Here is a 27,828-nt window from a genome sequence, read left to right as displayed (position 1 = left end):
GGCCACACCCCAGACTGATTAACTTGGAATCTCTAGAGGGGTAGGACCCAGGCCTCAGTAACCTTTTTTTTTTTTTTTTTTCCCTAAAGATTCACTGGTTGATTCCTACTTCTAACCAAGGTTGAGAACCACTGTTCTGGACGCAATACCCCCTCAATCCTGGAATGCGCATATGAATCACCTGGGAATTACAGTTTCTTATGTGGCAGATCTGGAGCAGGCCTAGGATCTGCATTTCTAGCAAACTTAACAAGCGATGTTGGTACTGCCTGGAGGAGGACTGTGCTTTCATTAACAAGGATCTGCTGCATCCATCTAGTGGCGAAGGATACACATCCTGATGGAGGAAACCAAGCTACTCCTTGTATATTCCCAGGAATCATTCATTGTCCCCTAAAAACATTTTCCTTTCCTGGCTAGGAGTTAAATGTTCTTGACTTTCCACAGACTTCGTTAGACGGCACTGACTAGGAGGTATAAACAGAATGACATGTGGGGGAGACGCAGAAGGTCACCATCTCTCTGTGAGAGTATGTCCTTAGCCAAAAATTACTTTGGGTACTGATTTCAAGGGAGTGTGAGAGGCAGACATTTGGCTCACACTCAGTGAAAAGGACTTGGAGAGAAATGTGGCTGCTTTCTAAATGACACAGAGTGTAGCATGTAACTAAGGACTCCTCCCGCGGGAAATGGGACGAGGCTAAGCGAAAGAACTGAGCAATAGAGCTAAATGCAAATATGAGTGGACGACAAGTCATTGGAACAGCTTCTGTGGAAGGGGCGTGGCCCATTCCTGCTCTTAAGGACCACTCAGTGAGAGCTCAGACTCTCTGGAAGTATAAGCATGCTTGTGACCTGGGTGACACTAGCCCTGTTCTTAAATGCCTGTATCCTGGTGGTGCCCAGTTTGCCTTGTCTGTAACTGGCAAAGCATTAAGGCTCTACCTTGCTCCTTGTTATTCCTCTACTTTTCCAGTCTAGTCTGCTATTAGGTTAGTTTGGATTTGAGGGGGGTGGGGGATCTACTTGAAGGTCCTCTCCTTACCTAGCACCATTGAAATGCAACCTCACCTTAATGATTTGGCACCCTTTCTGATTTGGCTTAATCTCTGAGTCTATATATATATATATATATATATATATATATATATATTTAAATTTTCTTTTCTTTTTTTTTTTTTGTCTTTTATTTCTCATTAAAGGCATTTTATAAGGGTTCCAGAGCCCCAGGCAAATCGAACCTGTTGCTCCCTTCTAAATGTCATACATGACTGGATTTTTATTGCAAGAATTATCAAAGGCTACATCACTGGCACAAGGCTCCAGGTAAGGAAATAGAGTGGTTTCTGCAGGTTGTGGCTTTGGAAAGAAGAAATTTACGTGTAGGAAGATGGTGATTTACATTCCAATCCAATAGTATTTCTTAATTGTATTCTTGAATGTTGATCACCATTCTTTCCTTTGGGCTTAGGATTCAGAGTTATGGGTCTCTACTGTTAAGTATCCAAAGGGGTAGGGCATGACAATTTTGGGGACTCCACAGAGAAATCACTAAGATTTGATATATTCTTTTTTTTTTAAGATTTTATTTATTTATTCATAGAGACACAGAGAGAGAGGCAGAGACACAGGCAGAGGGAGAAGCAGGCTCCATGCAGGAAACCTGATGTGGGACTGATCCTGGTTCTCCGGGATCACGCCCTGGGCCGCAGGCGGAGCTAAACCGCTGAGCCACCCGGGCTGCCCAGATTTGATATATTCTAAAGATGGTTCAGATTTTCATGAACTACTGAATCTTCAGGTTCATACAAACCTTCAGGAGATCTTTTAGCAAATAAACTCACTTTCAGACCAAGTATAAATGTTGTGAATTAGGCCCTATGTTTTTATCACGTCTTCAGAGAAATTGGACACAGGATCAGGGCTACCAAAATTTTAAAAAATATTGAGTATTTTAGTAAAATATTAAATAACTCTTCATCATAAGAAAAACAAGTACATTGTTGTAATTTCTTTCATTTTTACTTTGAATCACCTCAGTCAGAGGTACCCATCATTGTTTCTCTAGTCCCGGGTCTTTTTGCAAGTGTGTTAATATGGAGCTAGTAATTCCCCACCTCATTTCCTACTCTGCCAGCCTTCACACTCCACTACCTGCTCATTCTTGAGCTCAGTCTGATGCTGATTTCTACCTAAGAAAAAAGTAGCATAGCACACTGAGCCTGGTCAGCAGGTGGAGCTCAGCATTAGTCATTCTCCCACACCTAGGAATGGGCATCATTTGTCCTTTGGGTTTCCTTTGCTGTTGATTGGGTCCAGGGTTTTTTGCTCCAAGGGTGACTGCAGGGATTTTTTGTTGTTGTTGTTGACTCCGAAGTGCTATTGTTCCTCCTCCCTGGGGCCCTGTTCCTGCAAATAAACTTTTACTTCTCTGTTTTGTTTTGACTGGTTCAGCACCACCCTGAGTTCCATCCAGTAAGTGGATCCTGCCTCTGGGTGGAAGCAGCCTCCCTGATAGACTCACAGTTATAACCCATAATTCCTGCCCTGGGGGATCACCCATGTCCTTTGACTTTGTCACAGTGTTTGGATCAGGGATCTGCACTTCCACATCCGAGCAATTTATCATCAAGGATTGGGCTTGTCCAAAATCCTGACACTCTTTTTTTCCATTTCTGCCCCTTACTACATTAAGGACATTCATTATCCAGTGTCCCACAACTTTACCAGTGAGTGACTTCATGGCGGAATAATTATCTAGAGCCATTCATGGGTCAGAAAAGAACAGAAACTGGTTAAGAGTTAAGAATTTGGAATCCAAATATCTGGCTTTGAACCTCCCCTCTGACTTTGTGGTCTTGGGGAAGGTTTTTTTTTTTTTTTTTTTTTTTAAGATTTTATTTATTTATTCATGATAGTCACAGAGAGAGAGAGAATGAGAGGCAGAGACACAGGCAGAGGGAGAAGCAGGCTCCATGCAGGGAGCCCGACGTGGGATTCGATCCCGGGTCTCCAGGATCGTGCCCGGGGCCAAAGGCAGGCACCAAACCGCTGCGCCACCCAGGGATCCCCTTGGGGAAGGTTTTTAATCTCTCTGAGCCACAGTATCTTTGTCTGGAAAACCTAGGTTTTAGAATCTCCTTAAAGGAGTTATAGGTAGGACAAAATATATATAATATGCTTGACATAGTCCTTGATTATAGTAATTATTCAATACATGATGCTGTTATTGTTACTATTGTTGGTAAAGTTCCATTAAGTGATATTCATAAAGTAAAAAATAAAAAGTGTTTATATAATTAGGTTCTACATAATCGGGTCATCTCATTATCAATAACAATTATGCTATCATTTGTACTATACAGAATTCTATACAATAAATAAACCCAGGAAAATGAATCCTCTACAGTATGAGAGTACTTTCCTTCTCTGTAATGAAAGAAGCTGTTGCGCACTTTCTAATTTTCTAAGTATGGAGTGTAGTTATATGTTTGATAGAGGAGGCACCACATCTGTTGTATATTGGTTTGGTACAATTTCAAATCCACTTACTTATGATAAAGCCCCCCAAAAAGTTGTTTTTAGAAATAAAGTTATTTTGATATAAGAATGAAGTATGTTGTGTCAGGACATCATCATCTCACCTCTTCTCACCAGTAAGAATGCAGCAGCTCAGCTGCTAGAGGCCCCTCCTGGGGGCTTCTTGATAAAAACATATAAAGAAGCAACTTGGAAAAGGACATTTAGACTATAAATACCGAGAGTCTATGAGGACCATCTGAGAGTGTTCGGTCTGGGCAAAGTGACTCCTTCTCATCTAAAATAGCTCTCCAAAGACCTTGGGGCATTAGCTCTTGCCTTGGTAAAGGCGACTCTTATTGGCAGCAGTGATAACCAGGCAGCAGCCCTTGGCGAAGATCATCTTGCCCATCGACACCAGAGCTACCGTTCCCTAGCAACATGCTCTAGCAACAGGGAACTTTTGCACTGACAGCTGGACATCAGCTCACAGTTGGCTGACCTGTCTCTCTCAAGTACCAACTCCTGTAAAGGTTCAACCCCACTGACTGTGGACTTTATTCCTTTCTTCTCCTTTTGCCTAGAACAATAGTGTGATTAATGGATCATTGATTTGATGTATATTATTTCTTTATTGGCTTATTAAAAGACATCCTGTATGCTATTGACTTGTGAAATTTCCGCAGTGAAACTGCATTAAATAAATTGCTGGCAAAGAACAACAACGACAACAACAACAACAACAACAACAACTCAGTCTCTGAGCATTAATTTGCTTTCCAAAACAAAACAACATTCTTGCTGGATCAAAATATTTCTTTTCTTTTATGTCTGGGTATTAACTTGATCCCATCTCCATTGTGTAATCTGAGGGCATAATTTCCAATAGAGTCATTTTAAATGAATTTCACTGCAATGAACGTTTTTCTTGTCCTATCCATTATATTAACAGATGATCTTATCTGTGACATAAACTTCTTCACTAAGTTTGCACAAACTTTCCTCAATTAATTCAAGGACTCTCTACCAGTAGAGACTCCAGATAAAGCCCCCAGCATGCTCTTTACCAGACAGTTATTTGTGTAGATATTAAATTATTTGCCATCTACAACCTAACTTATTTTAAAGAAATCCTTAGGAACTACTGAGGGAATTCTGATTATCCTCATTTTATAGATTGAGACCAAAGAGGTTTGCCCAACCTTGGCTACACAGTATCAGTCATGTTGTTCCAAAATAATACAGAAGCTCAGACCCACTCTTGGAGATTAGAAGTAGAGTATGGGCATTGGAAATCTATTTATTTATTTATTTATTTATTTATTTATTTATTTATTTATTTATTTATGATCCCTGAGTGGTTCTAAATTTCAGCCAGAAATGAGAACTTCTTGCTTAAGATCAAAGAGCTAATTAGTGGTAAAGATGAGTGAAAAAAAAAATCCCTTTACATCTGCCACAATGTTGCTTGTATTCTGCTGCTCCATCAAACATTGATATTTAACAGAATATAAAAATGGGGGCTCTTCTTGGAAACTTAAGAGAGCTTACAAATATTTGAGGGCCTCTTTACATCTCTAAGGGGCACAAGTGGATTTTTGTAATTGACCTGACAAAGGTATATAAGCAGATTGGAAAAGATCAAGAAAATGGAGTCTGTTGACTGTGTGGCCTCTTTCTGTTTTGTTGAACACTCAATCCCCAGCATCTAGAGCAGTTTTTGGTACATGGTAGATGAATTAAGAAAGCACATATTGTCCCCTGTAAGGGACTTCCCTGTGTTGACAGAAGATGGATTTTGGTTCTAGGGTAAAGTAAACTCTTTGGCCCTTGTCCAGTGCACTTGCAACTCAATAGCAATCATGTCCTCTTAGCTATAGTGCAGGCCCTGGTTAGCAACTGACTTTGTCACCATATCCCCACCCACAGTCCTGCCTGGCCACCTGCTCTGTGATGACAGACAGATTGTCTGTGACATTGCAGGAGGCCAGACCACACAGAGATGGCAATCTGACCAAGCCTCAGGCTTATGCCTGTAAGCTGACCCTTTGTCAATTATCTCAGGAATTACTTATAAGCTCATTTGGCCCACTTTGTAAGAATGTCAGAGAATCTCTTATTTCCTGTTGAGAGAGGCTCTTTAGGAGTATAATTTATGGATATGTGCTTGCTTTTTCATTTACTATTTTTCAAGAATCAAGGGACCTGTGAATATTCTGATAGTTCAAAGTTAGTCATGAAGCAACTCTTATTAAAGGCAAAAAGCTGGGCAGAGCAGAGACAAAACAGAGTTCACGGTGGAGAATAGTCATAGTAATTCTTGTTTTCATTCATTCCTTCATGTATTCATTCAACAACTATTGATGGGGACCTACTCTGGCCCAGGCACTATCTCATACCTAGAGATACAATAGAGAAAACATCAGTTAAATTTCCCATCCTCTGGGACCTACATTCTACTGGAAAAAAGAAGAGGCAATAACCAAAATAAACAAATGAACTCACCCTGGGTATCAGCTGGAGACGCTGCTATGGAGAAATGAAGCAAGAAAACAGGCTAGTGCCTTTAGGAAGCAAGTACTAGTTTAGATGGTCAGTTTCTCAGAAACCTCAGTGAAGTGAGAATTTCTTCCTGACCTGCTATCCCTGTTTTGAGAGTCCCAAACAGGTAAGCAATAGATCCCAATGTTTTGTTTGTTTGATACTTTATTTCTGCCCAGAGTCAAGTTTCCTTTAGGAATTCCTACCTCTAAGTAGCAGCCTTCCTGAGGCTCAGCTGCAGAGGCACAGCCACAGGGTTTGCACCTCCGCATTCAGGTGCACGTACGTCTGTTATAAATCCAAGAATTGTTCCAAAAAGACGGACCGCTCCCTGAGGCTGCACATAAAATGGTTGTATCCTTTCTAAGGCAGAGCTGCTGCAAGAGTTCTGACTACCCCTTTAGGTTTTATTTAAAGAACGTTGTTTTAATGCAACTGGATGGCAAACTTTATACAAGTGAGCTTTCCTGGGTGAACCTCTTACCACAAAGTCAACAGCACTGGGGAGTAGGGAGGGGAATAACATATGTGTAGCTTAGGGATGGTTCCAGGGCTTCTTTCCATGAGTTAGTCACACCTCCTGTATCCTTCTTCCTATATTCTTAACTGAGATCACATAATACACATAACATGCACACATACACACTGCATTCATACACACACACTCTTACACAAACACACACTTGCATACACAAATGTTAACTCTGGCTAAATATCTTAATTATTGGAAAATCACCGTTTGCAAATTTGCAAAAACACATGGAAATAGCAGCTGACTTCTTATTTTTCCTAATTTTATTTAACCTTAATGGTCTTTTATTGGCCAGATCTTACATACTTGATTTCATGTCTACTTAGAGGCTCATAGGCTAATGCAGAGTATCAGCCATTCACTGCTCTCTTTCAAAATGAATGATGATAGATTTCGGGCTTAAAAAAGATACTTGAAAAAAAAAAAGATACTTGAATTATGTATCTTTTTTTTTTAATTTTTATTTATTTATGATAGAGAGAGAGAGAGAGAGGCAGAGACACAGGCAGAGGGAGAAGCAGGCTCCATGCACCGGGAGCCTGATGTGGGATTCGATCCTGGGTCTCCAGGATCGCGCCCTGGGCCAAAGGCAGGCGCTAAACCGCTGCGCCACCCAGGGATCCCGAATTATGTATCTTATAGATCTTGAGAGACATTTAATTTTTAGTTTTTGTCTTCCTGTTTCTTTTGTCAAATAAAAAATATCTCTAAATCTAGAAATTGCTCAAGGAAAGATTTTAGATAGAAATTTTAGATGGAAATTATTCACAGCAAAATGCCAACTCAACTCAAAATAGATGATCAATAAATATATGTTGAATAAATGATGCAAATTAATGGAACATGCCTTATTATAAGGCAATCATGTAAAGGAAACTTTGTAGTACATTTATTGGCTGAATTTGTAAATCATCCAGGCAGCACACAGTGAGTGACCACTCCATTCAGTGCCATGAACTAAGTCCTGTGGTAATTAAAAACATGAATTAGATACCTCTAGGAATTTAGCTTCATAGTGAGAATTAGACTCTGAGGATTTTTGAGTATGTGAATGCTATAGCCAGATACGTACTTCACGAAGGTACATCTTGAGAAGGGTATGAGATGTGTCCAAGTGAGCATGGTCAGGGATATAAAGACCAGTAAGGAGGTGATCACAGTCATGTCACAGAAACCCCAGCCAGTAGAAGGACTTTAAGCAATGACAGGAGAAGAAAGGGAAGAATACAGTTATTTTTCTCCTTGGCTCAGAACTTCAGCAGAGTCTCATTACTGCTCCTTTTTCAGCCCCGTACTCCCGTTCTTTTTTAAATTACTGAGTTTTCACTTTCAGGGGAATCCTTCTGGATAGTTCCATTTGGAACACACACAATTTCTAAAGGCTGGTAGTATTCTAGGAAGCAAGTATCCTTTGAGTGTGGCATACTAATAAAGGCAGGGGTGGGGGTCATCTGCTCCAACAGGCAAGGAGAGTATTTTATCAGTGGAACACTACATGGTGATAATAAAGAGTGGACAACCCTTAGTTGATTTTATTATTATTTTTAGAGTCTCTATGGACAGTGCATCCCCTTATTCTTTGTACCTTAGCGTCACTCCTCCCACTGCCTGACCTCTTGATGTGTGGCTGCCTTTTTAATAGGTTATAGGAAACTGAGAGTGTTTTGTCTTCTATGACATAGATCTGACTTATAAGTGGGAACAGGAGACCAGATCCTTTGCCCATCACCCCACCTTCACAGCCACTCCGCTAGTAAATTGCCAGACATTTCAATCTACTATGCGGGAAGGCCTTATGGAGCCAAGTTTGACAAAGTATTGCCTTATTGAAGAGCCTCTTGCTTCCCCTAATTACAGCTGCTTTAAATATTATTTTAGAAATACACAGAATCAATAAGGAAATCTGAATATAGTCTGAACATTTAATCAAGTATTTTTTGTCTTTTGAACACACACATTCAGAAGAACACTGTTTTGCTAAAAGCAGTCTTATTTGTTGGATAACAGATCCAAGTGTACCAATTACCTTGATTTTTCACATGTATTTCTGACATTTCTTATTCTGATACACACCCTTATTCTGATACAAACTAAAACATTATACATTTGTCATTAGGTGAAATCTAGTGCTAATTTAACACTAACACTATTTGACATTATAGGATATATTTTTAAAATGGAAAGCATTTGCTAGATTTTTAGATCTTCATTCCTTTGGTTTTTTTTCATCCCTTTGTTTTAAGATGAAATGTCACTTATTTTATTTAAACAGATTTAATACATTTGATTATTAAGTTTTAATAAATTAAATAAAATTTCATTTAATACTAATATTAGAGGGACACCTGGGTGGTTCACTGGTTGAGCATCTGCCTTTGGCTCAGGTTGTGACCCTGGGGTCCTGGAATTGAGTCCCACATCAGGCTTCCCGCAGGGAACCTGCTTCTCCCTCTGCCTATGCCTCTGCCTCTCTCTGTGTGTCTCTCATGAATAAATAAATAAAATCTTAAAAAAATACTAATATTAGAAAAATGCCTAAGGAGTTTTTCTAACAAGTTTGGAAACTTTCTTTCTTTCTTTCTTTCTTTCTTTCTTTCTTTCTTTCTTTCTTTCTTTCTTTCTTTCTTTCTGTGAGAGAAAATATCTTAAGGTTAGAGCAGATGTGTGCTTGAATTTTGTGGAAGTGGGTTTGAATTTTGGTAGTTACCTGCTAGCTATACAACCAAAGATAAAAATCATTTATTCACGTGATCACTTGTTGATTGCATTTTTAAAAGTAACTATTAAGCAGGGGACATGTTAGACATAAGGTATCATCAGTGAACACATGAAAAAATGGGGCTTTCATCTTAGGGAAAAAGAGACATTAACCAAATTACACAATTTCCAAAACAGGAAGATGACCATTTTTAGAAGAGTCTGTTCTTTTTTTTATCTACATATCTTCCAGAAATGCTCTTCTAAATTACTCTCTTATACTTATGGATAAGAAGAAATATTGATAGCCCAAGTGAACAAATTACTTCTGGCTCAATTCTGGCATGGAGACAACAACACATTTCATAACTAAAAGATTTCTATATTTCCACCTGTTTATTCAAAGTTAAAATTTCTGCATTGTGGCATATCAACAAATAAGCAACTATGCCTGATGTGTTACACAATCTGTCAGGAGTTGTGGAAGGAGAGTACTCAACCAGTTTCCCTCTTTGAGGTAAAGAGTGGAGGCTCCCAGAAGAATTGCTTTGAAGACTTAAGAAGCAGAGACTGCTAGCTGATTTCCAAGTCTTAGTCTCCATTTGCTTTTGCATTATATAGTCCTGGGATGGTGGAAAGACCACTGGGGAGAAATGGGGTGTGACAGTCTCAGGAATGGGCCCACAGGAGGGAAATGAGATTGGGCTGTAGACCTGCCATGGATTCCACCACAGGAAATAACACAGATGACCCAAAATAATATTCCAATTGTACAGAAACTCCTTAGTGCCTGGAAAAGATGCTGAGTAAAAGGTCCCTCCCCAATGGGAACAGTTGAGGACTTTGCCCAACGACACTGACCATATAACCAATGAGATGGCTCAGCATCAGGAAGAAACTAACATGAGGAGGTGCAGCTTTGCCCCAAGAGGTGTTCTCATTCCTCATTGTCTGCCCGAACAGTACAGCGTCGAGGAAAGAGGGTGGGTGGAAGGTAGACAATAGCCCATTCTTCCCCAAAGTCTCTAGAACACTGGTTCTTAATTGGGGTGGTAGGGCTCCTTAGGGGAAATTTGGAAATTCATGGGGGAGTTTTGTTGTTGCCACAATAGTATGGAAATTGCTATAGACATTTACTGGGCTAGGGCCAGGAAGGCAATACATCTCACATAATGCATGAGCCAGTCCTGTACAGTGAATAACTTGCCTTCATTTTGTATAACTTCGAGATGTTCTATGAATCATATAGGTGTAAAACCTATTATGTGAGCCTAAACCTTTACTCTAGTTTTTGTGAAAGAGCTAAGCATTTTTCACATGTCTTAACTTCTACAGATTTTTCCAGGAATAAAGCTACTGTGTACATTGAGGAAAGACTGTACTTTGTTTTATTTGAAATTTAACAAAAGCTGTTCATCATTTTGGAAAATCACTTCACTGATGGCAATGTTACTTATTAACCAACGTTTGTAGCTGTTGTCCTCAGGGTAAGTTCTACATAATGGGATAAGCATCTGACTGCTCCCACGTATCTTTTGAAGTGGTCATCCCTGAGATTTACAAGATTTACAAATTGAATAACATATTAGCTCATCATAAAATGTTGGCATTTATTTCCCTTTTATACTATAATTAGAACATTTTATAAAATTTTTAAAAATCATATGTGGGGATCCCTGGGTGGCGCAGTGGTTTAGTGCCTGCCTTTGGCCCAGGGCGCGATCCTGGAGACCCGGGATCAAATCCCACGTCGGGCTCCCGGTGCATGGAGCCTGCTTCTCCCTCTGCCTGTGTCTCTGCCTCTCTCTCTCTCTCTGTGTGACTATCATAAATTTAAAAAAAAATCATATGTGGAATAGATTATATTCTCAATTAATTTTATTTCAGAATAATGAAGAGGTTGCCACAGCACATTTGTTGTAAAAGAGGGAAATTGGATCTGAAGGGTTTGATAACCTCTCCAAGTTTATAACTGTCCAATACAAGCAAATATAGCCTGTGGGGTCAAGGGCTGGAGTTGTGGGAGAAATTTTAATCTATTATAAGATTGAAATTCAATGATACATATGAATGAGTCAATTACAATAATGAGACTCTTAAAATTATGAAAATTGACCAAAAATGTTCTTAACTTCTATGTCCTTTAGGGACCCACTGCAGGAAAGGAGCTCCACCAGAGCTTCCCTGGAGACAATTATTCCAACATGACTTAAGGATCTTTCTTCCCTGAAGCTTTTATTTCCAACTGAATGATCGCATACTGGAAGTTATGGTTTTGCTACTAACTAGCTGCTGCCAACTTTGTCTCCATTGATATCTTCTACAGAACAATAATTTGCTACCTCTTGCTTCTTCTAAAGGTCGTAACCGTGTTCTGGACAACTGTGTGGCTCAGTGGGTTAAGTGATCAACTCTTGGGTTCCATTCAGGTCATGATCTCCAGGTGGGGAGATGGAGCCTTGCACTGGGCTCTGTGCTTACTGCAGAGTCTGCTTGGGATTCTCTCCCATGGCCCCTCCCCACTCATGTCTGTAAATAAATCAATAAATCAATAATAAATAGATACATTTTTTTAAAAAGGTCGTAGCAGTGCTAAGCTTTGTTTCTCCTGCAAACTGAGAATACTAACACATTTTCTGTCTCTTTCAATATTATTCTGAGAATCATTTGGTGCATAAAGTGTTTATAATCATAGTAAATGTGATTCTGTACCTTCTTACATTCCAAGGTACTCAGACCTTTAAGTTCATGTTGGTTGGTTGAGTATGTCCTCCTCCTATCCCCAACCCAGCAAGCACAGATGCTGGAAATTCTGACTTGGTCTTTTATTCCTGATGGATGATGCTACTTTCTTTATTCACATGCATGATGTACCTGAAAAAGCTATGATTACTTGACATCATTAACTCATTTATAAAGGGCCCAAGAAGGCACTAAATATAGTGGTGTCTAGCTATTGAGGTGAATTAATCATATATTTTATAGGAATGGGTACTCTAAAAGCATATATAAAGAGAAAGGAAGAAGCTAGATAAGTGTTTTAAAAGATGGATTAATTTGAGACTGAAATCCCACCAGGGGAGCAGTTAATTAAATCCTGTGAAAGGAGTAGAGTGGATCCTGAAGGCTGGCTGGAGTCTAAACTGGGAGAACACAGTGTTTATTGTGCCCTTTAGATTTGTATGTGACCCTCAGGAGCATTGTTCAGCTTCAATTTTTACCCACCCAATGACTTCACTGTTAAGCCCAAGCTGTCTATCTTGCAAACGTCTCCTATTGCATACAGCTGAGACTATGATGGGAGATGATGCAACCCAATGCCCCTGCTGAAGGACAGCTCCAAGTGAAAGGGTCTGCGTTATAGAGAATGGCTGGTAGATCACACAGCAGCACTGCCCTCCTAAACAAAGGGCAGCATCCTGATGGTTCCAGTTGCTTCTGATGCAGGGCGCTGTTAATTGTTTAAGGATGATGGAAGAAGAACAAACTTTAAACTGTTCCATTCACTTCTCTTTCTCCTCTCAAAAACATTGCTAGCTACCATCTTCGTCTCTTTTTGTCTCTTCCACAGAAAGATGATTTGCTATGCTTTGCTCCTTCATGAAAGGTCCTATAATGTCTCTTTGCATCTGACATTCCCATAAACAAACTTCTGTCCTTGTTATTCCCTCCAGAAGGCTGTTTGCTTTAATTAAATCTTGATTAATTTCCACTTTTTCCCACAGAAAACAATAGTGATTTCCTTTGATACTTTTGAATTTACTTTGTGCTCACCATCTTTCTCGTATATTCATGATATTAAATTTGTATGGCTATCACCTTGTAATCTTCACAATGGAATTTTTAGTAGCAAAATAGGAATGAAGGGGATCCCTGGGTGGCGCAGCGGTTTGGTGCCTGCCTTTGGCCCAGGGCGCGATCCTGGAGACCCGGGATCAAATCCCACATCGGGCTCCCGGTGCATGGAGCCTGCTTCTCCCTCTGTCTGTGTCTCTGCCTCTCTCTCTCTCTCTCACTGTGTGCCTATCATAAATAAATAAAAAATTAAAAAAAAATAGGAATGAAGACTTTTTTATATATGACCCTATTACTGTGCAAAAATTAACTTAACTATTATTAACTATGTGCATAACATTAAGCGAACTACTTCAGGATCTTAGAACTCGGGTTGAATATCTGTAAAATTGGTATCTGGAACTGATTTCTCCTTTCTTCCTTTAAAACATTGAGATTTCACGATGTAAAATCTCCAGTGCTTACGCTAGGTTTCAAAGCTCATGCTCCATTATTTCTTCTACACTGCATCTTATAAGAGAGATGATAGAGGGCACCTGGGTAGCTCAGTGTTGAGTGTCTGCCTTCGGCTCAGGTCATGATCCAGGACTCCTGGGATTGAGCCCCACGTCAGAGGGAACTGCTTCTCCCTCTGCTTATGCCTCTGTGTCTTTCATGAATAAATAAATAAAATCTTTTTTTTTTTTTTTTAAAGAGAGAAGTGATAGGGAACTAGCAGTATCCTCCTCCATGATTGAAAATTCTCTATATTTTGTTAAAAACATAGTAATTCATTTTCTCTGGAAAGATCACTTTCAGATAATACTAACTTCAACGGCTTTTACTCATTTTTTTAAAAAGCAGTGTTAATGCATTTTTCAACCCTTTACTGCTATTGTTTTTTACAGAAAAGTGTTCTTTCCTATCCATCTAAACAGTAATGTTTAAAGTCAACAATCATCTAATTATTTTGATTATTAAGACTTTTCATGTCTTTCCACATGGTTCCTGGCATTGCCCATTAAGTATAAGTAGACTCCACTTGCAACCAAAGCAACCAAAAGAATTTTTATATTATCACAATTTTCTGTTTTTATTTTAGTTTCTATTAATTAAAAGTTTCTGCATTTCATGCATTCCCGGTGTGCATGAATCTTTTGTATACAATAATCTAAGTTTAAATACAATCCTTGCTTTTCATCGTAGTAAGTTTCAAAGATAAGTAGAGAGAGAAGTAGAACTAGTCCCCACATATCCACCTTTGGTTTCACCAGTTAACAGCAAATTGTCAATTCTGTGACATATAGATCTCCCCCCACCATTCAGATTTGATATCTCAAAGCCACTCCTGGATACTACATTATTTCATCAGTAAATACTTCAGTGTATTTTTCTAAAAGAGGACTCTTTGTTTTTCATAACTGCAACAACATTGTCACATTTTTAAAAATTAGCAATAATTACTTAATTTCATCATATATTCAGTGTAGAAATTTCTCTGATTCTGATTAAACAATATGTTTGCAGTTAGTTTGTGAGAATAGTGTTCCAGATAACTTTAAAACATTATGTACGTATGAAATGTCTTTAAGAAGCTCTTTATCTATAAATTCCTCCTCTCTTTATTTTTACAATTTAATATCCTAAGAAATCAAGTCCTATGATCTGTCAAGTTTCATACATTCTGGAATTTACTGAATGCATCACTGTGGTATCTTTTAATGGATTTCTGTCTTATATCTTTTCTATAATCTTGTTTATCTAGCATGAATGTGTAATAGGGAATCTTGTGTATATATCTTCCATTTCATCATATCAACAGACAAATAAAGCCTGTTTGCTCTCCTTCTGTGTTGATAAACTTAGTGTGTTCAGGTATCTTCAGCTTGATTCAACTATCATAAATTTTTCCATCTAGTGTTTTCAGTAGCCATTGATGGATTCTTTATTTCATCAAAGATTTCAAACAGAAAATATTCTGTCATTACTCATAATTTACTAGTTGGAATTCTTAAAAGCAGAACTTTCTCTTAAAGGGGAACAGAATTTGCCACCCCAAAATATGTCTCTTTCGTACAAGGATTATTTTAGGATGATTATTTTTCAGAAGCAGACAATATAGAAGAGGCTCTGAAACTGAGTAGAAGCTACCATGTTGTAAGAAACACTTAATTTATAGGGAAATCTCCATCTGTAAGACTGTCTCTTACTTTCTGTACCAGGGGAAGGGGGATGACCAAATCTCTAAAAACTCTTATCAACTGAGAACACTTGTACTTAAATCCAAATAACAATAAACCTGATTTCTGTGTTTTTCTTGATGGCCTTCCATAACTGGATGCTTCCATGCTCAACATTTTTCTTTTGTCTTTATCTAGAGAGAGCAATTAAGGTGATGGTTTAATTCTGGGAATTACTCAGTTTTCCTGCATATTCCATGTGTACAGAAGGTATACATGTTATTAAACTCCTGTTCGTTTTTCTCCTATCAATCTGTCTTTTATTATAAGGGGTCTCAGCTAAGAACCTAGAAAAGTAGAGGGAAAATTATTTTTCCTCCTCTACACTCTCATCAACTATTTGGTTACCCTGAAGTTCAATTTGAACAGTGTTTTAATACTTTCACTAATTCTGCTCATGCTCACTCTTTTCCTATTTTCTCTTATTTGGCTTAATCCACTTTTTAATGTATCCCCCTCCCTTTAGACCAGCATTTAATTAAAAACTTAAAACAGCTTTAATTCAGTTAAAGCTCCCTACTTTATAGAGACTTAAACATTTCCTGTTATGTTTAAGTCCAAGCAGTTTTTTCTAGAGGGCAATCTGGCAAATTTTTTATTTTTAATCTACATGCCTTTAGTCAGAGTAATTCTACATCAAGCAACTTAGCCAAAGAAAATAATTGAAAAGTATGCACAAATATAAATGCACAAAAATTCAACACAGCGGTTTATAATAGCTAAAAATTATTGCAAACAATCTAAATATTTACCAGTAGACTGCCTAACACATTATAATAACTATGAGTAGCCATTAAAAACAGATGTATAGGTCCATGTTGACATGAACAGAATGATCTATAGATCAATATAGAATATAGATCTATACTGACATGAATATATATGTGTTAAAAGTAGGTACAAGAGCACCTGGGTGGCTCAGTCAGTTATCATGACTTCAGCTCCGGTCATGATAGTCCTGGGATCAAGCCCCAAGTCGGGCTCCCTGCTCAGTGGGAAGCCTGCTTCTCCTGCCTCTGCCCTTTCCCCCTGCTTATTTCTTTCTCTCACTCACTCTCTCTCTCGAATAGATAAATAAAATCATTTTTTAAAAAAGGCAGATGACAAAATATCATATATAGTTAGATGCTATAATTATAAAAAGAATAATTTTATAAGAATAGAAACAGATATATAGATATATACATAGAAAAGTTAAGAAAGCCTATCTTTTTTTATTTTAAGATTTTATTTATTTATTCATGAGAGATACAGAGAGAGAGAGAGAGGCAGAGACATAGGCAGAGAGAGAAGCAGGCTCACTGCAGGGAGCCCAGTGCGGGACTCCATCCCAGGACCCCAGGGATCATGCCCTGAACTGAAGGCAGATGCTCAACCACTGAGCCACCAGGCATCCCAAGAAGTATTTTTAATCAACAATTAAACGATTTCTTTAATCACTAAAACACCCAATAAGTCAATTTTCAATTTGTAAATAAAGAAGATCCCCATTCCTTGTCCTGTAAGCTAACACACACCACTCTTTCTTCTTCCCTTAAACATCATGGTGCAGATTACAGAGAAGTGGTTTTGCTATTGCTATGCTATGAATTCTACCTTCCAACTTCTAAAATTTGATGTCTAGACTTGATGCGTCTTATCACCAGGGAAATTGCTGATTTTATACTGAACTGGGCTGCTGGAAGCTTTACATTGGAAGTGAAGTCTCTCAAACAGAAGCCTTTGCCACTGCTAACATTCTGTGGTCCATGAAGACTCTATACATATTATGCTGCTTATTCTTTAGAACCGCTCTGTGGTATAAGCATTGATAACCTCACTTTATAGATAAGAGGAGACCCCACATTCACACAGCTAATAAACTCCTATGCTGGGAATCAGACCCAGGATTTTTGATTCTAAAGTCCTTTCTTGCCCACTTGGCCACTACATCCACCACTGGTTTCATTTCACCTCTGTTCTACCTTGAAAATCTTATCTGACAAGTCTTAACCGCACAGAGAATATCTTACTTAATTCTCTGCCACCACATTTCTGTTGGAATAGATTACCTTATCCATCAATGTCTAAGCTCTCATGTGCTAGCACACCTTCAGCTCCTGTGAAAGACGGACATACAACTTCCTCCACCACCCTAGCTACTCAGCCAGTCAGAAATTGTGAGCCAAGCCCACTGAATTGCTGTTGCTGCCTAAACATAATGTTTTTCCATCAGTCATACAGAGGAAGCATACCCTTCATTAAAGTAAGAAGTAGCTGACCTAGACAACTGTCTGGAAATACCCTATTCGTGCAACCCAAGGCAAGAAAGTTGACAGGAAATCTGAAATGATTACTGTAGTTGCAGTGAGCTGAACCAGGTTGTTTGAAATTGTAAGTAGTGAAAAAGTCAGATAACTTTAGCAAGATAGGGCAAGAGTCATTTTTTAATCAAAACTTTCTAAGACAAAACTGTAATATACATGTTTCTATATCACACTGGCAAATCTTAAAAAATAAGAAGTTTTAAAAGAGGTTTATCCATCTGTGATACATCATCTGATCAATGAAAAGGGCAGGGCATCAAGTACATATGATAGAGCACTCTTCTGGCTTGGGGTTGGAGTGTACTGAGATGCCCTGTGAACAAACTTGACCTGTGTCTAAGCCAGGAGGATTAGAAGCATGGGCATGAAAGCAGAGGAATCAAAGTGGTATAGAAAGCCAAGTGCTGTCAACAGCAACCTTCTGACTTGCACCTGATGTTCTTGCCTATTTCGAAGATGTATAGTCCTCCAACAAATGTTTTCTGAGTGCCTACTATGTACTGGGCCTGTGCTAGGTGCTGCAAATAGAGCACAGTAAAACTTATTGCTATTCTGGAGTTTACATATCCAATCAGTGGAGACTAAAATTATAGGCTAGTGGATTTGTAAGGGATGTTAATTCATCCAATTCAATAGATATTTCTGAGGACCTACACGCATCAAGCATAATGATGGAATGAATGGAATGTAGTACTATGTGTCATGAAGCTTCTGGCTTAGAAGGCAGCCTGGAGTCTGCCAAGTGTAAAGTGAGCTGCTATACAGCAAACTACAGCTAAGATACTGCAAAGAGGAGACACATAGCTCAGATTTAGGAGTCAGGAGAATATCCTGAAGGACGTACTGCACAAGCTAGAAGACTGAACATGGAGAAGAGGTATTGGTAATGCTCCCATTCTGCTCGGGCATTTTTGAATATAGCGTTCCTGGCTGAGTATGCCTAAGCAAGGACATGAGGACTTGAGACACAGAGGATCTACAAATCCTAGCACATGGTAAATGATGAAAAAAACCTGAAGATATTTATCTTGGAATATGAAAGACTTAAACATAATACATAATTATAAATAAAATAAATTTATTTGGTGTGATTTCAGATAGCATATCTCAGTCAATGGCCAAATTGACATCTTCCTGAAATCCCCACTCCCATTTCTTCTATGTCTTCTGGAAAAATCCTTCCCTCACTATTTAATCAGCTGACATCCCCTCATCTCCTTTCCAACATTCCTTATCCTCCTTTCTGCTTTGCTTTTCTCCATAGCACATAACACCTTCTGATAATGTGTATTTGACTTATTATTAATCTGTTTTGTCTCAAAATAATATGTCATGTGAAGGCAGAGTTTTTATATGTTTTGTTTATAGCTATATTTAAAGTTCCTAGAAGAAATGTCTGCCCTATAAATATTTATTGAATAAATGAATGAGAGTTGTCTAGAATATGAAATGCCACATAGAACATTCTGTTTCTATTACAATTGAAAGTTAATGGACTTGTTTATTTGAATATTAATGCAATGGTTAAGGAATATAATCAGATGGACCTATGATTTTTTTTTTTTCTGATAGAAAAATACACTTTTCCTTTTATACATTCAGTGGTGGGGAACTCATTTTCTCAGGATAAGTGGGTAGACAACTCTGATCTTTCCTGTTTTCTTCTCCCACTGAACGAAATTCTGCCACTCTGAAAACTCTATTTACTGATCCTAATTCTGATATGAATTGATATCCAATATAGAAGTAGATGTAAACCAGTATAGGATGGGAAATGCCTAGAATATAACTTTGACAAGTCATAGTCATATGGGTTCATTTACATGACCTAGAGCATTCCATTTGTGATTATTCCCACTGCTGTCCTTTCTGTAGTGCAAATGATGAGACTGACTCTCAATAGACTGTCTTCCTAGGAGGCTGGTTTCACTGACTCTCAATTATCCTTTATCAGGATAATTGCCCTCTAGCTAGATAATTTTAAATATAGTGTTCTGGCTTGGGAAACAATGTTATCAGGAAATGATATTCTTAGCCCTAACAGGTTATCTTTTCTATAATTACTAATCTTCAAAATACATAGTCTTTGTTTTCTTCTTGGGGCATATGTTTAATCTACATAATGAAGCCTTATCACATGATTATGGGAGAGAACGCCAGAAAGGGAAGTTTACTCTTGGGCAAAAACATATATGATTTATCAGAAAAGGATATTGTCTCAATGGTAAGATTAAATTTATCTTTCAATTTCTAATTGCTTTGAAATCTCCTAAATCTTCCTAAAGTATCGATGTCAACTTCCCTTATTTTGGTATTAGTCTAGTAATGATCATCATAGTAGCTAACATTTCTATGTTAACTCTAATAGTACCTAACACTTATCAAATGTACCTAGCACCATTCTGGACTTAGAAGTATGAAATTATTTAATCTTCTTACCAGCCCTCCGAATTAGGTATTAGTGATACCTACACTTTAAAATGAAAGAAACCTAGGCGTAGAAGGGCTGAGTAAATTTAGGCACTTTTCCTGGAGCCTGTGCTCATGACCACAGTGTTAGATCTTAAGATTTTCACATGGGTTCCCATTTGGATTCGGGTTGGAAAGCTTTAGTTAATTGCCTGTGCAAGTAAGCTGAAACAATTGTCTGAGTGTACACTAAAAACATTGTGGAAAGAGGAAGATATAATGAATGAAAAAAAAATCGTCATTTTCTTGGAGCCCTCAGAAACAAATCTAGCTAAAGTAACCAAGGTATTTTTAACTATGTCTTCATCTTCTTAAATTTAAGTTATAAGATATTTATTTAGGAATCTATTTGTTGATAGTTTAGTGTCTTAGATCAGCAATTCTCAAACTTTATGGACCCCATCATACTCCTAAAAATTAGTGAGGAGGGAGAGCTTTGGTTATATGCTTATATGTATAGATATTTATTAGAAATTAAGAATTTATTAAGTAGTTATTTATTCAATAAAAAAGAACAGTAGCATATCTACTGCTTGTTAATATAAATGATAAAGTTTTTACCAAAATAACTACATTTTCTATAAGAAAAATATTTAGCAATGAGAATGGTCTTGTTTTCATATTTGCAAATATTTCTAATGCTTGGCTTAAGAGAAGACAGCTGCATTTGCATATCTGATTCTCCATTTAATCTGATTTGTCACAATATCACACACTATGTAACCTCCAGAAAACTGCCGTGTAGAGTTGTGAGAAAATGAGAATGAAAAAGGAAAATAACATCTTATATTATGGTGAAGAAAATAACATTGACCTTATGGGGCCCCTGAAAGAGTTTCCAAGATGTTCAGGAGTACCCAGATCACACTTTGAGAATTGCTGTCTTACAATGACAGACTAGGAGAAAACCAAAATAAACTTTAGGATTTCCTTTAGATAATTACATAAACTGTAGATTCTCCTATTTTTGATTCTGTTTGCCAAAAAGCCATAGCTTTCTATGATGCTTCCAAATTTTTAAGGAGGAATTTTCCTACCCTCAACAATTTTCTATTCAACAGTAGTTAACAATCTTAACATATTCCCAGACTTGCTTTATCTCTAAAAGCTTTTGTTTTGTTACAAAACATAGGACTAAATAAGTAATGAGAAATTAAAAGCAATTTTTACAAGTCAGTTAAAACATTTTGAGGGAAGTTGTGGAACATTGGATTTTCTATGCAAGTGTAAGATTCTCTTTCAAGAACTATGATTGGGCAGCCCGGGTAGCTCAGCAGTTTAGTGCCGCCTTTGGCCCAGGGCCTGATCCTGGAGACCTGGGATCGAGTCCCACATCAGGTTCGCTGCATGGAGCCTGCTTCTCCCTCTGCCTATGTCTCTACCTCTCTCTCTCTCTGTGTCCCTCATGAATAAATAAAATCTTAAAAAAAAAAAAACAAAACACTATGACTTTTTCCTATGTGCATATTCTTCATATCATCCAATTTGCAACAGCCTGTTTTTCCTTGTTTTCCTCTAAAAGGACCCTATAAAATCTCTGGGCCTAAGGCCTAAGGCAGAGTACTGTACCAGTTTCCCAGGGCCACCATGTGCTGTTGTCCAGACTCCTTTGCCTGACTGCAATTGCAAGGAGCCTGAATTTTTGAGACCTCTGATATGAAAAAGCAAATCCACAAGGGTGAGTGGATTTTTCAGTTAGGCAACTGAGTTAATGTAGTTGCTATTTACTAAGATAGGGAATCCAGGGGTTACAAATGAAGTTTTGTTTTGAATGTATTAAATTTGAGATGCCTAGAAGTAGGTATCCAAGAAGAGATGTTGACTTCTCAGTTGAGTTTGTGAGTCTGGAACACAAGGCTGTGGCCTGAAATAAAGCTTTGAGCATCATCAACACATGTATGGTTGTTAAAATCTATAAAAAGTGGGGAGCACACTGGAGGCTGGCATCTCCAGTATTAACTTCTATCATGAGGGTTATGACTATATCAAGAAGAGTAGAGTATCTTATAATAAATGTAGATTTCTTTTCTCTCCAGAGAAAGCTAATTGGGTTGGAAGATACACATTATTCTTCTGATTTCTGAGTCTCTGGGAATAGTAATCATCCATTTTGGATGGCCTAATATAATCACCTTTCCTCAGTCTGTCTTGTTCACTCCTTTGTTTATATCACCAAGCCTAATGCCTAGTGCATATTAAGTACACATTAATTTTTTGAAAGGATGAGTGAACCATTAAGTCAATGAATAAAAGTTAACAGTTTATTTTCTCTGATATTTTAGTCTGGAAAATCTGGTTATGATTAATGGATGGGTGCCTCTTACCTATAGCAAACATAATATGGCAATGACAGTGTCATGCATTATTTGTGAAATTCAATGTTTAAAAACATGTAACACTATTCTCTGAAAAGAGGAGTAGAGAGCTTATTAAATAAACAGGTAAATTTCTTGGGCAACATAATCTTTTAAAATTTACTTTTAGTAAGCTGAACTACTATGGAGTGAAGAAAACGTCAGATTTCTATTACCTTAAAAGACAGAGTACCTTTCAATGTAGTCCTAGATTGGAAGCTGAGGTCTTGTAGCTCCCTATTTCTGGAACCCTCTGAATACATGCAAATAAATCAATTCGATCCTTTCTTCTTCAGGTTGTTATCTGTAAAACAATCCACCTGCTCCTCTCCCCCAAGCCCCTCCCTATTTCTTTGCCTCAAATTATTAAAAAGAGATAATTTCTTGCCACATAAACAATATTTTAGAAACCATTGCTCAACTTTATCGTCACCAGCCAAATGAAAAAGACTCTTGACCTTTTGCTGAAGGAAGAAAAGAGGTCAGCTGGCATGGAAAGTTTCCTTCCTCTGGCTGAAGATGAACTAAACTGCATTTTTCTCTGCTCTGTACACTTAAGCTGCATGAGTAATTTACCCTTGAGTTGAACCGCTGAGTTTCAGTAGATGTGTGTGTGTGTGTGTGTGTGTGTGCGTGCACAGGGGCGTGTGTGTGTATCTGTGTATAAGGAGAGATTTGGTCAACATAGGAACTGAATGCAAAGATGTTGGTTAATAAAGTTTCACGAGGCCCAGAATATGTTCAGTAAATGTCCATTTTTAGAGTAGCTTGATATGGCATAGCAAATTTCCAGAAAAGTACTCAGTACTTTTCAGGAGCTCTTTAGATTGCAGCTTGGGAAAAAGCCAGAGATGACCACAATGTGTTAACAGCTTTTTAGAAAAAAATGCTGTATTAATACATGGCATTGTTATTGTTCCAGTCTGCCTCCTTCAGCCACACATTTTGATCAAACTGTGAAAATACAGTGATACAGCTTCTAGGTGGTTATTTTACTCTCCCTCTCTTTTTCCTGTTCACTAATATTATTTGAGAGGTAATTTCTTTATTTTGATAGAAGTCCTTTTCTCTCTCAGTTTTTCTACTCTCCACACACACATTATCTTTCTCCATGCACACACAATTACTATTTTTCTGAAAAACAAAATAAGCCACCTGTTGAAGGCTGTCCTACTGGTCATAGTGAGAACAATTGTTATTTAAGACATAATCAGCATAGCACTAGGCTGAACCAGGTGTCTTTCAGTCCCTGTTTACATATTGCAGAGGCCAACTAAACTCAAAGTGACCTTTACAGAGCTAAACTATCTGACAAATTGCTATAGGTAGTCATCTTTGTATTTATAAATCCAAACATTAAAAAAAGTATTTAAAGCAACATTCGTCAAAGAATCAAACGTTCTGTCCATTTAAAAGCCTGATTTCGAGTAGTAAAAAGCCAAGTGGTTAGTTTTTTCATTGAAAAACTCTCCTGTGCATATAGAATGCATTTCTCTCTCCCTTTTAAAAGATCAGTTTTTGTTGGGTTCCACAGGATCTCAGAGATAGCCAGATTCTTCTTATTTTATTTTATTTTATTTTATTTTATTATTTTATTTTATTTTATTTTTTTATTTTATTATTTTATTTTATTATTTTTTAGATTTTATTTATTTATTCATGAGACATACAGAAAGAGAGGCAGAGATATATGCAGAGGGAGAAGCAGGCTCCTTGTAGGAAGCCTGATACAAGACTAGATCCCAGGACCCCAGGATCATGACCTGGGCCAAACACAGATGATCAACCACTGAGCCACCCAGGTGCCCCAACCAGATTTCAATACCATTTTATTCTTTGGTAGACTTTACAAGGAAATTCACATCCATTTCACTAGATGTTGTATTTCATTATTGATCAACTAATTTTAAATTTCAGGAAAACTTTCAAGCTTCATCTATTCAGACCACTAATTCAGAATGTGCAAATGTTCAAAACAAGTGGTTACTATTGTAAACACTTCAAATAGTTGACTGAATTTCTGAAGTCCTTTTTGAGAGAATTCAATTCTAAATCAATATTTTAAGAAAATAAATGTTAAAGAGACATCAGAATTTGTATTTTTTGTATGTAATTTTAACTTACAATTACTTCTTTGCATTTTTTATGTTTATAGCATAAAATCACAATGAAATAATTGTTTACCGGAACCTGAACGCCCAATTTTTTTATATACTATTTATCTTCTAATCATAAATTTCCTCAGGCCTAGGGAAATCTAAATGTTCTTTAAACTCATAAAAATCTTACTCTTGGTCAGTTGGCTGGATAACATTTTTTTTCTCAAGGTTTCCTCTTATAGAGATAATAGTCATAAATACTTATATTCCACAGATAAGGAAACAGAAATTTCTTATCTTGGTTAGAAAGAGAAAAAATTCCAGGGCCAATAAATAGAGTTTTCATGTTCTTATCTCTGAAAACATTTCATTTCTAATTGGGAAAATTCACTAAGGTATTAATGATAAATGTATCCATTTTAGCTTTGAGTCAAGCTGCTTTGACATCTTACCACTTCTGGATTTGTGAAAACCCTTTTAAAAGCCATGACTATTGGGAGAAAAATACAAGCCTATTTAACATCTTTTGCATTGTTTATCATAGTGGTCCTTTTAGTAGCTGTGTGAATGCTTATCCTCAGTCCCCACCCATTGGCCACTAATTAATGTACCGGGGCAATTTCTTCCTGACGCCACATCTGTTGATATAGCTATGAAAATTGACTGAAGGTACATGATAAGGTTTCCATAGTGACTTGATTTTACTGAGGAATGGGAGAAAAATGGGACAAGGAAAGATCATAAGAAAAAACTGCATATTTTCATTATTGTTTTCTCAAATTGCATTCTAATTTTCTGTGGTGCCAACAGAGAGGCTACAAACATTGATTCTTTAGGACTAAAACAAAAAACCTCACGAAACTTTGAAAGAGGAAGCCAAATGTTGCTCTTTTCCCCAAATGAAGTGCTTTTGGTTGACAAAGGTTAGTTGTTAATCACCCTAATGATGCTTTGATGAAGGAGGTTGAGTGTATTAGCTAAATTCTAACCAACAGGTCTTAAAGGGACGAAAGGGGCTCTTTTTCAAGTTGTGCTGAGTGACCGCTCCAAAATACACCGCTTTTCCCAGTCCTACCTTGTCAGGAATGAATGAACTCAACGATATGCTAACAGATGAAGACCACGATATTGCTCAGCATTTGTGACCAGCACCCACTGTCTAATCTTATATTTTGAAGAGGTTTATCACTGTCTATAACTGCATTGATGCTTAAGTACAAATACCTAACAATACAAAGCATCACATCCACAATCTTTTAATTATGGAGATATCCTTTAATGGGAGAGGGAGTGTAAGAGCAATCCTTTGCTCTTAGATACAACTGTTTTAGAAAGATGGCATCATTCAGAGTCCTTTTCCAAAAGGGAGCAAATGTTCTCCTTTTGTGTGTGTGTGTGTGTGTGTGCATGTGTGTTTGCACAAAAGCAACATGCTCTTTAGTATTTTAAAGAATATGAGTTCCCATGGAGAGAAATGGATTTTAAAAAAAAGAGGGTAATTTATTGGTTCTGAGTTATATCATACTGTATCTTTTTGAAGTTTAGGCTTTGAATGTCACTGCACATACAAATAAATGCCATATTTATTTGTAAGCACCATGGTGTTGGGAAGACAAAATAGGTTTTAAATTCAGTCATACCTGGGTTTGAATCTCTGCCACATGTTAGCTGTGTGATTATTGCAAGATTATTTCATCTGCTTGAGCTATAATTTTCTTATTCACACAAATAGGAATGACACTGACACCTTTCTTGCAAGATTGTTGTAAACGTTCATCAAGATCACATTGGTAGAACGTTTAATGGTGTGTCTGGGAAAAAGTAACAGTAACTCTTAGATCCCTTTTCTCTCCCCATAAAATAATATAGCTTGATTTAGGCTAATAAAATCTCGTATTACAGAGAATAATCATAATTTTTGCCACTGGGCTTATGAGAAGGGGAAGGAAATGAAAGAATTTATTTATTCTTGAAAATAAACCAAAGGAGGGGCAGCCCCAGTGGTGCAGCGGTTTAGCGCCGCCTGCAGCCCAGGGAGTGATCCTGGAGACCCTGGATCGAGTCCCACGTCAGGCTCCCTGAATGGAGCCTGCTTCTCCCTCTGCCTGTGTCTCTGCCTCTCATTCTCTCTGTGTCCCTATGAATAAATAAAATCTTTAAAAAAAAAAAAAAAAAAAGAAAATAAACCAAAGGAGAACTAGTGGTTCACAAGTCTTAACACTTGTAGACAAGTTGTGTTTTGGGGCTGAAAAGTGGTATCTCAGCTCTTCATAGCTTCACCCCTGTCTGTCTCACTCAAAATTCAGAGCATTCATTGCCTTGGGCAAACCCTGAAGGAGGGGGCCAAGTTTCTGATTCTTCCACAGAATCTTCTGATTCTTCTTTTGATTGGTGATTTCTAAATCAGGATTATGTAGTTTAAAGTTAGAATTTCAGACTTGGAAGAGCTATTACAACAGAGTGGCTTAAATTTTAAGGCACATTAGAATCACTAGAGAAGCTTGATCAAAATGGAGATTTGCAGGACCTATCCCAAAAGATTCTCATTCTGGAGATATAGGCTCCCAGTACCTGCACTTTTTAAAATTTTAATTTAAATTCCAGTTAGTTAACAGACAGTGTAATATTAGTTTCAGGTGTACAATATAGTGATTCAACACTTTCATACAACATCCGGTGCTCATCACAACAGAGCACTACTTAATCTCTGTCACCTATGTAGCCCTTCACCTTCCCACCTCCCACCTCCCTTCTGGTAAAAAGTATCCTAAGTATCTCTGATTCAGTCGCACACACACCCACATAGAACATCCCATGCCTTAGGGCTGTCTAATTGAAGGTTTTAACCAGTGTGGGGTCATATGGCTTCTGACACAACCGAACTGCCAGGGGAGGCTTTGGGTTTTGTGGAGACTGAAGCTTATATAGTTTGGGGTCTGTTTTAAGAAAAGTAACAAAGGGCAGCCTGGGTGGCTCAGGGCAGCCCGGTGGCTCAGTGGGTTAGCACCACCTTCAGCCCAGGACATGACCCTGGAGACCCGGGATCGAGTCCCACGTCAGGCTCCCTGCATGGAGCCTGCTTCTCCCTCTGCCTGTGTCTCTGCCTCTCTCTTTCTCTCTGTGTCTCTCATGAATAAATAAATAAAATCTTAAAAAAAAAAAAAAAAAAAAAGAAAAGAAACAAAAAGTATCTTACTTTTGTAAATGATGTCAAAGCACAAGATCACGTGAACATATATTGCCAGACTTCTCCTGGGGCCTGGGAAGGGACTGATGTGATATGAGGGTGCCTGGACA

The 27,828-nt window shown here is 37.8% G+C and overlaps 1 protein-coding gene and 1 long non-coding RNA gene across 8 annotated transcripts in view; one reads left to right on the top strand and one right to left on the bottom strand.

The window, feature by feature from the left end:
- SLC8A1 (solute carrier family 8 member A1) overlaps nt 1-27,828 on the bottom strand; it is a 377,788-nt gene that overhangs the window by 324,166 nt on the left and 25,794 nt on the right. The gene's annotated exons all lie outside the window — the stretch shown is intronic.
- On the top strand, nt 1,167-27,828 carry LOC140601468 (uncharacterized). Of its 2 annotated transcripts, XR_012004479.1 has the most exons (4): nt 1,167-5,554; nt 5,905-6,187; nt 10,625-10,776; nt 11,437-27,828. It is a non-coding gene; the product is annotated as an uncharacterized lncRNA (long non-coding RNA). The 2 variants fall into 2 exon arrangements; XR_012004478.1 differs by lacking the exon at nt 1,167-5,554 and having other exon boundaries at nt 5,564-6,187.

This window comes from Canis lupus, chromosome 12, assembly GCF_048164855.1.
Source record: "Canis lupus baileyi chromosome 12, mCanLup2.hap1, whole genome shotgun sequence".
NCBI lineage: Eukaryota > Metazoa > Chordata > Mammalia > Carnivora > Canidae > Canis > Canis lupus.
Note: the sequence above shows the minus strand (reverse complement) of the source record. Positions and strands in the feature narration are given on the sequence as shown.